This window comes from Cavia porcellus, unplaced genomic scaffold, assembly GCF_034190915.1.
Source record: "Cavia porcellus strain 051 isolate PalLab524CR breed Dunkin Hartley unplaced genomic scaffold, mCavPor4.1 scaffold_28, whole genome shotgun sequence".
Lineage (NCBI taxonomy): Eukaryota > Metazoa > Chordata > Mammalia > Rodentia > Caviidae > Cavia > Cavia porcellus.
The window spans coordinates 27,518,236-27,534,004 of record NW_026947511.1 but is presented as its reverse complement, the minus strand read 5'-3'; the positions used below and the strand labels follow the sequence as shown (position 1 = coordinate 27,534,004).

The following is a 15,769-nucleotide window of genomic DNA, read 5'->3' as shown; positions in this document are numbered from 1 at the left end:
GCCGTGGAAGTGATGCTGATGTTTGCCTCACTGCAATGTCACTCCTTGCAATGCTTTTCTTGCTTTATCTGAGAGTACGTATGTGGGTACAGTGTAAATAAATTACTATAGGCTTACTTTAACGAAAAATTTCGGAGTATCTATATAGTAATTCTATTCGCATTGAAATAAGCTGGAAGGCACACATTTTTCAACATTTGTGTATATATAGAAGATCAATGAATTTTTAAAACGTCAGGATTTTTTTTTTTTTTTTTTTTGGTCTTTTTGAGACAGGGCTTCCGCTGTGCAATTCAGGCTGGCCTTGAACTTACTTTGTGGCCAATGTTAGCTTCGAACTCGCAGTGATCCTCCTGCCTCAGCCTCCTGAGTGCTGGAATTACAGGCATGTGCCATCACAACCGGTGAGAAAAAAAAATTTTTTTACAAAGAATCTTGTTATGTAGCTAACTCAGTCTGGCCTCAAAGTAGTGATCATACTATCTCAGCCTCCAAGTGCTGGGATTATAGAATGTGTACTGCTACAACCAGTTGGCCCCCCAAAAAATTGTTTCAAGGGCTCTGGGGCTAGGGATGTAGCTTAGTTGCAGACTGCATACCTAATATGTGCAAGGTCCGAGGTTCACGCACTAAAAATAAATAAATAAAAGTAAACTATATTCACATTTAAAATTATTACCATGTAACTTCTTGATTGAAAGCCATGAATATAAAAGGCACTCAATGATAAATAAGTATTCTCACTTCAACCCTGAAATACAGATTGCCGGAATGTGTACAATCACTCCCCAAACTAAATAGGTTACATCCCACATAGCTTTTCTCATTACATACCTTCTTAAATTATCAAGTTAAATGAGAAGACAAATTTTTAAACTATTAACCTGGGCATAGTGGTATATACCAGTAATCTCAGCAATTTGGGAGCCTGAAGCAGGGGACCACCAAAAGTTCAAGACCAACCTGAACTACATAGATTCTGTCTCAATAATAAAGAAATAAAATTATAACTATTAAGTATAAGGTATTTATGGGGCTGGGGATTTAGCTCAGCAGCATAAGCGCCTGCCTTGCAAGCAAGCAGTCATGAGTTCGATCCCTGGTAGCAGTTGTGAGTTCAATCCCCGGTACCGATAAAAATGAAAAAGACCAAATAAATAAAGTATAAGGTATTTGGAAGATCAGATATTTAGGTTTCACACTCAAATATGCTTCTTATTGACAAATTTTGTTTGTTTGTTTGTTTGTTTTGGTACTGGGGATTGAACTTATGACCTCACACTTACCAGGTAAGCACTTGTGCCACTAAGCTATATCCTCATCCCCAAGTTAACTTTTCTAAGCTTTAGGCCTCTCATGGTAAAACATGAAAGTATTGCTACAGAATTTTTCTAAGGAATCAATAAATGTCTTGAGACACACTTTGTTGAGAGTGTCTCAAGATTCTCTCCCAAACCTTATTTCTGGGAAATCTTATCCATTTCCAGGACCTTTATTATATCTGCCACTCACTCCCAAATCCAGTCTGCAGTCCAGATGACTCTTTGGAGCTACAGCCTGGAATATCCAACATCCAACTGGAACAATCACACCTGAATGTCCTACCAGCTTCTGAGCATTATAGGTATCCTTGCTATCTTCAGGAAATTGATCCTAGGAACCCTTGCCCAGATTCCAAAGTCCATAGATGTTCAGGTTCCTTAAATGAAATGGCATTATTGCTGGATGCGGTGGTGCATGCCTGTAAACCCAGCACGCAGGAGACTAAGGCAGGAGGATCCCTGGGAGTTTGAGGTTAACCTGGGCTATAAACTGAGTTCAAGGCCAGACTGAACTACATACTGAAACCCTTTCTCAAAAAGACAAAAAAAAAAAAAAAAAAGTGGGGGTGGTGTTGGGCTATAGCTTTAGTGGAACAGCACCTGCTTGGCAAGCACAAGGTCCCGAGTCCAATTCCCAGTACACCCCACCCAGAAAAGAAATAGTGTTATTTGCCTGTAACCTATCCACATCCTCCCATGTAAATTTTTTTCACCGTTTGATTCAGGTAAGAGAGCAGCTGATTTCTTGCACATGTGTTACACTTGGCCACACTTGAGAACAGAACTAGTCCTAAGTGTCACCAGTCAAGAGCAAAGGACCAAAGGTAACTATTTGATAAAGAGCCATGTGGGCCTCTCAGCAGTGATGTAAGCAGTCAGAGTCATTGAGAGCCCAGCCTCTGGCAGTCCATATTTCTGCTCATTTGGTCCTTATTTCTGCCTCCATGGATGCGCAAATGCAGTTTACTTAGACCTCAGTCTGGCTAATCTTTCTGCACTTCAGCCTGAGCATTTGCTTCCTCCTCTGCCTGGCTTTTAGGGTGTGACATTAAAAGATGGCATAAAGGCTGACACCTGTGTCAGAGAGTTAAATCCTTTCTAGATTTTGTGCAATACTAATCCAGTGGAAATGCTGTGATTAATATAAATGATTCTGGCTCTGGAGCGGGATGTGTGCTTAGTTAATCCTATCACATCAGAAATCAAAGAAAGACTACAAAGTTTAGGAAAAAAAGACAAAGAAGGCACAAATTTTAAAAATGGCTCAGGGGAGCCCTGGGGATTTAGCTCAGCAGCATCAGTGCCTGCCTTGCAAGCAGGCAGTCATGAGTTCAATCCCCGGTACCGATAAAAAGGAAAAAGACAAAAAAAAAAAAAAAAAAAAAAAAAAAAGGCTCTTGGGGCTGGGGATTTCGCTCAGTGGCATAAGCACCTGCCTTGCAAGCAGGCAGTTGTGAGTTCAATTCCTGGTACCGATTAAAAAAAAAAAAGAAAAAGACAAAAAAAAAAACTTTTGGGGCTGGGGATTTAGCTCAGCAGCATAAGTGCCTGCCTTGCAAGTGTGCAGTTGTGAGTTCGATCCCTGGTACCGATTAAAAAAAAAAGGGGGGCTCTTGTTGGACAAAGATGGGACAATTTGGACATCAATAAATAATTACAAAAAAATTTAAAAAATAAAATAATCACAAGAGATTAAAGTACATCAAATTTGGGGGGGGGGTACTGGGAATTGAACTTAGGACCTCACAGTTCCTGCGCCACTGAGCTAAATCCCTACCCCACAAAATATGTTGAAAATCCACAAATTTGTACTCTTTTTTTTTTGTGTATGTGTCTTTTTCCTTTTTATCAGTACCGGGGATCGAACTCACGACTGCCTGCTTGCAAGGCAGGTGCTTATGCCGCTGAGTTAAATCCCAAGCCCCCACAAATTTGTAATGAATTAACAGTAACAAGGAAGAACTCATTTACTACTTTTGAAGGAAGCCAGAGAATTAAAATTCCATTTTGAAAACTAGTAAATAAATACAGGGGGAAATCAGTTGGGCATGGTAGCACAGTCCTGTAAATTCTAGATAGTCCAGAGGATGAAGAAGCAGGATCACAAGTTCAAGGGCAGCTTTGGCAACATAGTGAGACCTAGTCTCAATAAAAACAAACAAGCCAGGGGATATACCTCAGTGGCATAAGCACCTGCCTGGCAAGTATGAGGTCAATTAAAGTACTTCTGCCATTTTGTAGGAATGATATCCAGGGTAACCAGAGCTAACTAGGACAAATTTCCTTCTTTAGAGGTATTCTAGCTAATGAATGAAAAAGAAATGATAACATATCACTATTTTATAATAACCCTAATATGATCATGGTTCTGCATAACGATTATATCTTATTGCTATCATCAAAAAAAGGCATAACTGATATTATTTCCCTATATAAATATATATCACCACCTTTGAGGTACACTTGCCTCTCTATAAGAAAATAAGCAATTGAAATCAAACCATATCACTTCTAGCTCTAATTTCCAATTTGCAGTAAATGTGGGAAGTGGAGCTTATTAAATGACAGAGATGCAATCAGCATAATTAAAAACTGTCAGAATCTACAGATTACTTGAAAACTGAACTACAACCAAATGTCACTGGCCCAGAGCAAAGGGCCAACTGAGACTGGTAGCAGCCAGGTGGGCTCTCAGCAGTAGCCTAGGTGGTGAGATGGTGACAGCCACTGTGCAGCCGTTGAGAGTCACATTCTAAACAGCGACAGTCTAGGACTTGGGCAACATTCTGCTTCAAAATAAATTTCAAGAAAAGAAAAATGAGGAAAAATGACCTTAAAATTAAGACAACCTGATCTTGATTCTATTAAAACTATAGATAAGGGGGTGCTGGGGATTTAGCTCAGCGGCATAAGTGCCTGCCTTGTGAGCAGGCGGTCGTGCGTTCAATCCCTGGTACCGATAAAAAAAGGAAAAAGACAAAAAAAAATAAAAAAAGCGATAGATAAAAATATTTTCAGGGGGTTCTGCACCTCCTGAAAAAGCTGTGCTGCCACTTGGTAGCGGGGCCACTGCTTCCTGGTCCTCTTCTCTCCTTGTCCTTTTTAGAGAGGCAAAGGTGGGTTTATCAGCCAGTCTGTTGACTGTCCCAGCAATTTCCATGACGGAAAGCCTTTCTCCATACTTCTGACGCATAAAACTACCCAGCAAAATAGGGCTGACCCTCCCATTAATGATGAGACTGAGGCTTAGAGAATTGAGTCCATTCATTTATAAATACGCAGCATAACAAAAGACTTCACATGTCTTGCATTTTTCTAGGCCCTGGGGAAAATCCCTGGAAAACACAGGATCCAAGCCAGGGCCTTGCACATGTCAGGCAACCATTTTTCTGCAGAGTTACATCCCTGACCTACGTTAAGCACATTTAAAAATATATGTACAGGATCCAGGCATACAGCTCAGCAGCACAGCACCTGCCCAACAAGCATGTGGCCTTAAGTTCGATCCCCATTACAAAAAAAAAAAATATTTTCAAGAGCTGGATACATAGTGGCACATACTTGTAATCTCAACTACTTGCAAGGCTGAAGCAGAAGGGTTGCAAGATGGAGACCATCCTTGGGCAATTTAACAAGAATCTGTTTCAAAACAAAAATGTAAAAACATTATGAGGATTGAAAGGATTGTGGAAGCGAAGAATCAAGATAGGCTATATATACTTGTAGGTACAAATTCCCTATGATGAATGTGATCATTATGTGTATCAATAAAATTAATTTTAAAAAACATCTGTGTAGGGAGCTGGGGATTTAGCTCAGCAGCATAAGGCCTGCCTTGCAAGTGTGCCGTCATGAGTTCAATCCCTGGTACTGATAAAAAGAAAAAAAAAAAATCTGTGTATGCAGCTCAGTACTCCCTGGGTCCCTGAGTTTAATATCTAGTACCTTAGGGCAGATAGGGCGCAAAAGCTCAAGAACTTTGAAAAGATTAGATTTTAGTCATATGGAATTATTAGTTTCTTTCCTTCCCTCCACCCCTCTCTTGTCCCTTTCCTGGCCCTTTTGCCACAGGATGTTGTAAAAGAAAGTTCTTGTCATATGCTGCTTCCTCAGTCTTGGACTTCTCAGACTCCATTATCAGGCGGGCCAAAAGAGGAGATTTTTTTGTTTTGTTTTTTCTGTTGATTTTAAAAACTAATAACTGCCCCCCACACACACACACACATAAAATGGTCCACAAAACCTCTTTTTCTTCTGAAAGATTATGATGTACTGTTATATTAACCGGTCTTTCACTATTAAACTAATTGGCCAATTTGGAGAAACAGTTCTGAGACTGGTCTTCCATCACTTAATAATGGCTAGGGTGGCTGGTGTTAGGGATAATATTCATTTAGCCTTCTGAGCTTTCTGGGCAGACTTGGTGACCTGGCCATCCCCAGCAGCCTTCTTGTCCACTGCTTTGATGACACTTAGAGCAACTGTCTGTCTCATATCACAAACAGTGAAATCTCTTAGAGGTAGATTCTTTTTTTTTTTTTTTTTTTTTGTCTTTTTGAGACAGGGTCTCACTATGCAGTTCAGGCTGGCCTTGAGGTCACTTTGTAGCCCAGGCTGATCTTGAACTTGTAACAATCTTCCTGTCTCAGCCTCTCGAGTGCTGGGATTACAGGAGTGAGCCACCACGCCTGGCAGAGATAGATTCTTAAGGGACTGGAGATCAATCTTTTCTTTCAGCTCAGCACACTTGCAAGCAATGTAAACTGTGTAACAGTCCAGTACTGAGGCACAGTCAGCACTGATCTGGCCAGGATGGTCCAGGATAATCATCTGAGCAGTGAAATCAGCTGTTTCCATTGGTGGGACATTTTTGCTGTCACCAGCAAAGGTGCCTTGAACAAGCATCATTAATGAATACTTTCTTGACACTGAAGCCCATGCTGTCCCCAGGAAGAGCTTCACTCAAAGCTTCATGTATTTCAACAGAGTTTACTTCAGTTGTGACACTGACTAGAGTGAAAGTGACTACCATAGGAGGTTTGAGAACACCAGTCTCCACTCAGCCCACGAGGATGATACCAACACTACAAATTCCATAGACACCTTAAGAGGGCAGCCACAAATGTTTGTTAGTTGGGCAAGTGGGTGAAGAATGCAATCCAACACTTCAACCAATATGGTTCCCTGGCGTTGCCATCTGTATGAGTGACCTTCCAACCAAGACATATTAGCACTTGGCTCTAGCATGTCGTCACCATTCCAACCAGGAATTGGCACAAAAGCTACTGTAGTGTGTCAGAGTTGTAGCTGATTTTCTTAATGTAGGTATTGACCTCCTTAAAAATGTCCTTTTATCTCTTCTGGCTGTAGAGTGCCTCCATGGCATCCGTTTTGTCAATACACAACAATTAATGTTTCATACCCAGTATGTAACCTAGAAGAGGGTGCTCACAGGTCTGCCCATTCTTGGTGATATCAGCTTCAAATTTACCAACACTGGCAGCAACAGCCAAGACAGTAGTCAGCCTAGGATGTGCCTGAAATCATGTTTTTGATAAAGTATGTGTCCAGGGATATCAAATTTCCACAGGGAGATGTCAATGGTGATAGCATGTTTACCCTCGGCTTTGAGGTTATTCAAGACCCAGGTGTACTTGAAGGAACCCTTCCCAATCTCAGCAATAACTTTCTCAAATTTTTCAATGGTTTTGTCTATACTACATTTATAGATCAGATGGCGGGTCAGTGCTAGACTTCGAGACCACATGTCTGATAATGATGATAATGAGTCTTTTCCCAGGTTAGCTTTGATTTACTGGTGGTTTTCACTATACCTTTGCTCCCGTGGCAAACCTGCTATGAAAAGAAAAATAAGAGTTTTGGGGTTTTTTTTGTACCAAGGATTGAACTCATGACCTTATGCTTGTCAAGCAGGTGCTTGTGCTACTGAGCTAAAAACAGAGATTTTAGAAGAAAGAAACCTGGAGTCTTCCTATCCCATGGGATGTGAGTTGCAAATAAAGTGCAAGAAATAATCCCTCTCACATAAAGAATAAGATACCACAGGCTGTAAATAAGATTACAGGCTGGAAGAGTCTGAGGAAAAGTGAAACTGAGGCTCCTGCTGAGGACCAGCTTCACAGTCATGTAAATGAACCTGCTACATTCTCCTGACTCAGCCTCATGATTAGTAGGCATTACAGGTACAAGCCACTGCACCCAGCTCAGCTATGATTTTCACATGGCAAAAATATCATTAAAAATATTAAAAATCACTCATTAAATTTTAAAGGAATTAAAATTGAGAGGAATTAAAATTTAGAGGAATGCAAAATTAAAAGCATACTGATAACACCATTTTTTTTTTTTGTCTTTTTGTTTTTATTGGTACCAGGGATTGAACTCACGACTGTCTGCTTGCAAGGCAGGAGTTTATGCTGCTGAGCTAAATCCCCAGCCCCCGGTAACACCATTTCTTTTCTCTCAGCCTGGCAGAAATCTAAAATTATAACAAGCCATAGGAAACAGGTATTGTTAGGCCTTGCTGGTGGATATGCAAACTGGTACTACCTTTCTAGAAAGGACAAAAAAACTATACGTGCACTTACCTTTTGACCCCAAAATCCCACTCCTAGAAGATCTATCTACAACATGAAAATACATATACGTATAGTCCATTATTGTAACTGCAAAATATTAGAAACAATGTAAGCATCCACATATAACAAGATGGTTGAACAAACTGTGAAATAGAGCATGATGCAGTTTTTAAAAAAAAAGGTGAAGATTTCTGTTAACAAATACAGTGATTTCTCAGGATATACTACCAAATTAAAAAAAAAACAAAAACAAAAACAGTACAAAGTATAGGACCTTCATGTTAAGAGTTATAATGCCTGGCAGCACAGGCCATGTTCTCAGCTACTGGAGAGGCTGAGGCAGGATCACAAGCTCCAGCCCAGTCTGGGCAACATAGTGAGACCATCTCAAATCAAAAGAATCAAAAAGAAAAAGAGCTGGGAATATACTTCAGTCACAAGAGCTACTTGGCTTTCATGCCCTGAACTGCACTGATCAGTTCCATGGTTTTGGACTTTTGTGTCGTGAGTGTCTTAGAGCACTCTGAACTCCGGGAAAGGTAAACACGCACACACGCCTGATCGGGACACGGGGGGTACAGTGCTCGGAAAGGAAGACAGGACACGGCACCTTTACTGTCTGCACCGCGTTACACTGCACTGCACGCACAATCTTTATTTTAGGATTCATATATAGTAAACCCGATCAGTTCACAGAGCCCAGATAATTAAGTAGTGAAAAGGCATTCTTTGTGGCAAGCTACAACGTGACAGACTACAATGTTTATTCTAAAGCTATCTAAGTGAAGTAAATAATCACAACCAGTTCTCATAACTTCTCTAGCCCAGGAAGAAATTCATTAGCTCAAGAATGTTGTTAATTTGTCTGCTGTTAGTGTCACAAAGGGTGGCCAGCCACTTCCTTAAGACTTCTGCAAAACAAAGCCAGCTCACAGTATGGATTCCAGAGGGTGAGAGATCTCACTGAGAACAGGCATTCCTATTCTACCTCCGTCTCGCATACCAGGGGGGCTATTGTAAATTGCAGGTTAGAGGGGGTTGGGCCTACAAAGTGACACCTCATCCCCCACACTTCCTTCCTTTTTATTTTTTAACAACAATTTCCATAAGATCAGGTTATTAATAGTATTTCGTCTTATGCAGTAAAAATACACAAGAACTATGGCAATGAGAACTATAATTAAACTAAGTCCCATGTCACTTAAAGTGTGGGTTATGCTCTGTCAGATTCCTTTGGAATCTAATCCTTTTAAAGATTGAGCAAGCAATTGCGCGAATTGTGCCAGGGATTCATCATCATTTTGCTTTGTAAAATCCTTGTCAATTTGATTATGCAAAGATTCTATTTCCTCCTGGGCAGAGGTGTTTCCATTTAGATACATTCTAATCACTTCCCATTCATATTCTGTTTGATTATAAGGTCGTTGGGTTATACAGAAAGTAGTTGAATTCCAATCACATTTTAAAAACACTTGATGCTGAAGAGCCAATATTTTTCTACCCATCCATTCAACTGTTTGTTTAAGGAGGTCTATTTGTTGTTGTAGTTTGGCGTTTATTTGCCACTGAGTTAACCAAAGTTCATGAGAATTTTCATGCCATAATTTTACAACATGTTTTTCTTGCAAAGAGGTTTGTAAAGCTATTTCTGAGACTGCTGCTAGGGAGGCTACAGTTATCAGACTTAACAGTACAGCAACCACTATTCCAATAAATCTTTTGTACGTTTTAACAGATGTTTAAAAAATTTATTAGTAACAGAAATTACTGGGTCTTGAGACCATGGTCGAGTTAAATTTACAGGCAACCAAATATGAGTTTTTTGTTGTAACAGCATAACTGTATAAGGCTTAGTGAAATTTAGTGTGCTATTTAAGCATGTAAACAATTGACAATTTAAACAAGTACAAGAAAAATGTGTAAAATTAAAAGTTCCCACTAAAAAGACATAAGGCAGAGGTGCACAAACAGTAATATTATACATTTTAAACCTAGTAAAATTATAAGTAGTAGATACAGATCGACTAGTCCCTGAATAGGAAACATTGTACAAGGTTACAGGTTGCATAGCGGCTGGAATCTTTCAAATATGATTTTGAAGGTGATGAGGGTATTCTTCGGCTGCAACAGCAGGGTTAGCGATTCCACCATCTCCCCACCACAAAAGAGACGTCTTTTGAGGCAGGATAGGAGCTCCGTCAGTTATTTTCTTTGGATCTGGAAGACTATACACAACAGAGAGATTACATCTTGTCTCATTCCATTCAGCACATCCATTAACGAATTTTCCAAATGGTCCCCAAATAATATACCCATCAATATTTTTAGCAAATTTTCCCATACATAGTTGCCAAATTATGGGATTATAAGAAATATTTTTATAAGTGAATTCAGGGCATACAGGAAATGTATTTGTATCAGGTGCTGTTAAATTTCTCCAGGTAACATTAAAGGTTTGAGCAGCCAAGGCTTGAAGCCTTGTCCTTTTGTTGCCTGCTTTTATTCCATGTTGAATCCAATACTGCCATCCCAGAGGGATGCAAGGCGGTTCCCCAATGCAAATAGGCCTTTGATTACCATAATAAGTAAAATTGAATAATGTCCCATCATCTTGATTGTGGGGGGTTAAATCAGCCCACGGTGCTGACAAAATTTCTCTAGGTGTGGTATAAAGTAAAATATCATTAGTTCCCCATTTTACAGGTTCTAATAAAGGGGGATTTGGAATATATGCCCAGTACGAATGTGGAGGTACCTCAGTCCCCGATGCAACAGTGAGCAAGGCACATAAAGCTAAAAACAAGTTTTCAGGGTTTAAAGGCTTTCCTGCTTGAAGGACAAGCCGTTGCCCTTCTATGGTCAATTTCTTTAATTGTCCCCATGTAGGGAGGGGATTTAAATTTGGTCGCTGTGAGCGGCGGGAATTTCTTAGCTGTAATCTGGCCATGGATGCGACAGGAACAAGCTCAGCATCTTCAGCCTCTAGCTGGTTTCGCGCTCGCTTCTGAAGGCACGGTTCCGGTTCCTTGGGGAGTTGTCTCCGGGGCTGGCGAACAGGGTCTGGAGGCACGGATCCTGATCCATCGTCCAGGGACCCACTGCTGAATTCCATTTTCTGTGGAGATATAACCAAAACCTTTCCCCTTATAGAGCAGTGTGCCCTTCTCCCATTCAGTCTCTGGGGCTGTTTTAGTCCAAATAGGTTCATTAATCACATAAGGCTGTTGTTGCTGTTCGAAATGTCTTTCAGCTCTTGTTAATATTTCACCTTGTGGTAAATTGAGAAAATTTAAAATAAACAATGCTTGATGCAGTAATGTTTTTGGACTGTTTTGCAATTTAAACAGTATTGGTATCTGAATATCCTCCTGACTCCTCCTTTTTAATTTTTTAATTTGCAACTTAAGAGTGCCATGTGCTCTTTCAACAATAGCTTGACCCTGGGGGTTATATTTAATCCCTGTAATATGAATAATATTATGGAGAGCACAAAATTGTTTAAATGTTCTGCTAGTATAAGCAGGTCCATTATCTGTTTTGATTTTAGAAGGAATTCCCATAACTGCAAAAGTCTCCAATAAATGTACAATAACATTTTTAGTGGATTTTCCCTGTTGAGCAGTAGCCCATAGAAATGAAGAATAGGTATCAATAACTACATGTACATAAGAAAGCTGACCAAAAGAAGGTACATGTGTAATATCCATTTGCCATAACTCATTAGGTTGAGTTCCTCGAGGGTTGACACCTGCGGGAATAATTTTTAAATGTAATGGTCTACAAATAGGGCAGGCTTTTACAATCTGTTTAGCTTTTGTAAAAGGTATCTTATATTTAAGATGCAAATGTCCTGCATTCGCATGATTAAATTGATGTTCTTCAACGGGTGTAGTGAACATAACTAAGGAATCCACTGTATTGTTACCTGATACTAATGGTCCGGGTAACTGAGAATGAGAACGTAAATGAGTAATAAAATAAGAATGATTTTTTTTTTGAACATGTATTTGTAAATTTTGAAATAAAGACAATAAGGCAGGCTTATTAGAATATAACACAGCTGAATAGATATTTGTCACTACTCCAACAGAATAGGCTGAATCGGCTATTATATTAATAGGTTGGTTATGAAAATCTAAAAACACTTGCAATATAGCAAAAAGTTCATTTTGTTGTACAGAGTTAAAATTTGTCTGACGTACCCAGTAAGATTTTTGAGTCCAATATGCAGCTTTATTTTTAGATCCATCTGTAAATATAGTCAAAGCTTATGGAATTGGCTGTACAGCTAGTAAGGTATTAACCACAAATTGTTGACGTCTAAAAAAATCCCATAATTTACTTTTAGGAAAATGATATGAAAAAGTTCCCATGAAATCTGTTAAAGCAATTTGTAAGGTTTCAGTAATTGACAACAAATATTTTCATTGTTCCTTAGTTAAAGGGATAACTATATTGTTTATATCTTCTCCTATCAAAGTTATAGAACGAGCTCTACCATTCATAATTAAAGCTGCAATCATATCGATATACGGTGTGACATTTTTAGATTGCTTAGTTTTAGTGAATACCCATTCTACTGGCATAGCATTCTGACCTAAAACTGCAGAGAGATATTGAAAAGTATTAATAATATATAAAGTTAGAGGCAATTTAGGATCAATCCTAATTAAAAATGCATCCTTAATTCGTTGTTCTACAAACTGTAATTTTTGTTCTGCTTTTGTTGTTAAAGAACGAGGGCTGGATGGATCTGAAGAGCCCTGTAGAGTAGCAAACAAATGCTGTAATGCATGGGTAGGAATACCTAGTGTGGGACGAAGCCAATTAATATCCCCTAATAATTTTTGAAAATCATTTAAAGTGGATAACTTATCTCTCCTAATAGACATTTTTTGTGGAATCACCTTTTGTCTAGTAAGAATATATCCCAAATAATGACTAACTTTTTTTTTTTGAATTTTATCCTGTGCTATTACAAGTCCAAACGGAGAAAAATATTGAGGTAAAGTTTTTAAAATATCTTTTAAAACATTTTTATCACTATATGAGAATAAAATATCATCCATGAAATGAGCCGTATAAACCTGAGGCCATCGTGCACGCACTGGTTTTAATGCTGCATCAACATAAATTTGACATATAGTTGGGGAATTTTTCATTCCTTGGGGTAAAGTTCTCCATTGATATCTTTGATATGGTCTTTGATAATTTGTTTGAGGAATTGAAAAAGCAAACCGTTTTCTATCTTCTGGATGTAATGGAATGTTAAAGAAACAATCTTGTAAATCTATAACATATACAAACCAACCAGCAGGGAGCGCTGAGGGTAAAGGAATGCCGGGCTGAAGGGCTCCCATTTGAAATAAGGATGAATTTACAGCACGAAAGTCCGTTAAAAGTCTCCACTTGCCTGATTTCTTTTTTATCACAAATATTGGAGAATTCCAAGGAGATGTGGATGGTTCTATGTGATGTAGAGAAAGTTGTTGATCAATCAATTCCTGTGCTGCCTGTAACTTTTGAGTAGTCAAAGGCCACTGATCTATCCAAATTGGGTCATCATTTTTCCAATTAAGCTTTAAAGGATTCATTTCCCTAAGCTGTAGAAACATATTAAAAATGTATATGAGCTCCCCATTGTTTTAATATATCTCTTCCTAAAATAGAAACTGGCACCTCTAAGATATAAGGTTTAATAACAGCAACTTGACCCTCTTCATTTTTTATATGTATATGTATTGTGGCTTGTCCAATTGTATTTACTGGAGTTTTACTTACTCTTTTTATATTACATGGAATAATAGTATAAGTAATATGAGAAGGCCAATCAGTAGGTTTAACAATAGTAATATCCGAGCCTGTATCTATAAGAGCCTGAATTTTTTTATGCTCAATAAAAATATTAATAAGAGGTTGTTGTTGAGATAATTTAGCTGTCCACATTACATTAATAGGGTTAGTGCTGCCGAACCCTCCTGTTCGCTGAACAACAGAGGATCCTATTGGGATATAAGGCAGTAAAATGAGTTGAGCTATACGTTCTCCCTTTAATAATTTATAATCTGTAAGTGAGGACATCAGAATTTGAATTTCTCCAGTATAATCTGCATCTATAATTCCTAAATGAACAGTAATGCCTTTTTGATTTAAGCTAGATCTACCCGTGAGCAAGCCAAAAGTTCCTGCAGGCAGGGGACCAAAAATTCCTGTAGGAATTCTCACGGGAGATTGTCCTCCTCTTAATTCTACATCTTTTAAGGCTGGTATGTCCACTGCGGCGCTGTGTTGGGTGGCTGGCTGTAGGGAGAATACGGTAGATTTACCCCATTGATTTGTCCGGGGCCCGGGGTAGGGCCCGCTCTCCCGTTTCCCTTCTGTTCAGCTGAATTAACTTGTTTACTCCTGCATTCACGAGCCCAATGATTTCCCTTCCTGCACTTTGGACATAAGCCAGGAGCTCTAGATCTCTTTTTTTGATCATTGCCTACAAGTTTTGGACAGGCCCTCTTTACATGTCCTATCTGACCACAATTAAAACATTTTAAAGACTGTTCCTTTTTAGATTGCCAATTAGTCCACGTGGTTGCCATGGTTTCAGCAAACAGTTGCATTCTCCTAGATTCTGAATTTAAATCTTTACATTGTTTTATAAAACTGTCAATCGTTCCAGTATCTTTTATTGGAATTAAAGCCCTTTTGCATTCATCATTAGCATTTTTAAAAGCTAACATTTTTAAGAGATGCTCTTGTAAGTCTTGTCCCACTACTGTTTTTTCTATAACATTTTGAAGTCTTGCAACGAACTCAACATACGGTTCATTGGCTCCTTGCAGAACTTTAGCCCAAGATCCATATTCTGATCCTTTAGGCCGTATTTTATCCCAAGCTTCTAAAGCAATACTTTTTAATTGAGCATGAATCTCTCTTGGAGCTCCTGCCTGATGCTCAACAGTATCAAAGAAACCTGTACCAGAGAGCATCGGATAAGAAATGAGTCTAATATTAGGATCTCGATCGTCAGCATTTTGTCTTGCCTTTTCCGCACAACCTTCCATAAACCACATGTGCCACTGTAAATATTCTGGCTCTTTTAAAAGAATTTTGGCCAAGGCCTTCCAATCATAAGGAGCAAGATTACCATACTGATCTGCTACCGACGTTATTCTTTAGTGTAATGAGCCTGAGGGCCATAAAGGGTTACAGCCTTTTTTAATTTTGCTAAATCATCCATATTAAATGCTTCCCATCTAGGGGGAACTGCCGCTCCATCTATTGGCTGCGGCCTGATTACAGGGAAAGCAAAGGCAGGCTTTTCCTCGTCAGAATCCCCTAATTTTGGTAGATCAGCCAAAGCTAGCTTGGCTTTACTCCAATTAGGGTTAGATGGAGGAGGTGCAGAGGGAACTACAGGCGGGTTCTGCTTAACGGAGAGTTGTTTCACCTCTTGTGTTAAATGCTGTATAGCCTGTAAAATTGGGCGATTGTCATAATTTGATATTGCTGCGGCAGCTAAAGCTGAGTCGGCTGTAGCGGATTTTACTTTTGGTTTGGACGCCTTTTCACTACTTAAAGCGATAGCGTCATTTTGAACTACATTCTGCTCCTCCTCTGTGAGGGGCAATTCCTGAATAACTGGCTTAATTTCTAGTTGAAGATTTTCTACAATATGTTCATCTTCCATAGCTTTTAATAAAGAGTACACAACCGACCAAATAGCCCAAAAACGTAAAGGAATCTTCTCCTCCTGTTGCATAGCCCTTTCTATACTAACCCTTGCCTTCCTCCATACTTCTACATCCAAAGTTCCTTCATCTGGAAACCAAGGATTATATTCTTTAATTGTAT

The 15,769-nt window shown here is 39.1% G+C and overlaps 1 pseudogene; it reads right to left on the bottom strand.

Moving 5' to 3' along the window:
• Nucleotides 1-5,711: 5,711 nt before the first annotated feature.
• On the bottom strand, nucleotides 5,712-7,089 carry LOC106028484 (elongation factor 1-alpha 1-like; annotated as a pseudogene).
• Nucleotides 7,090-15,769: the final 8,680 nt, after the last annotated feature.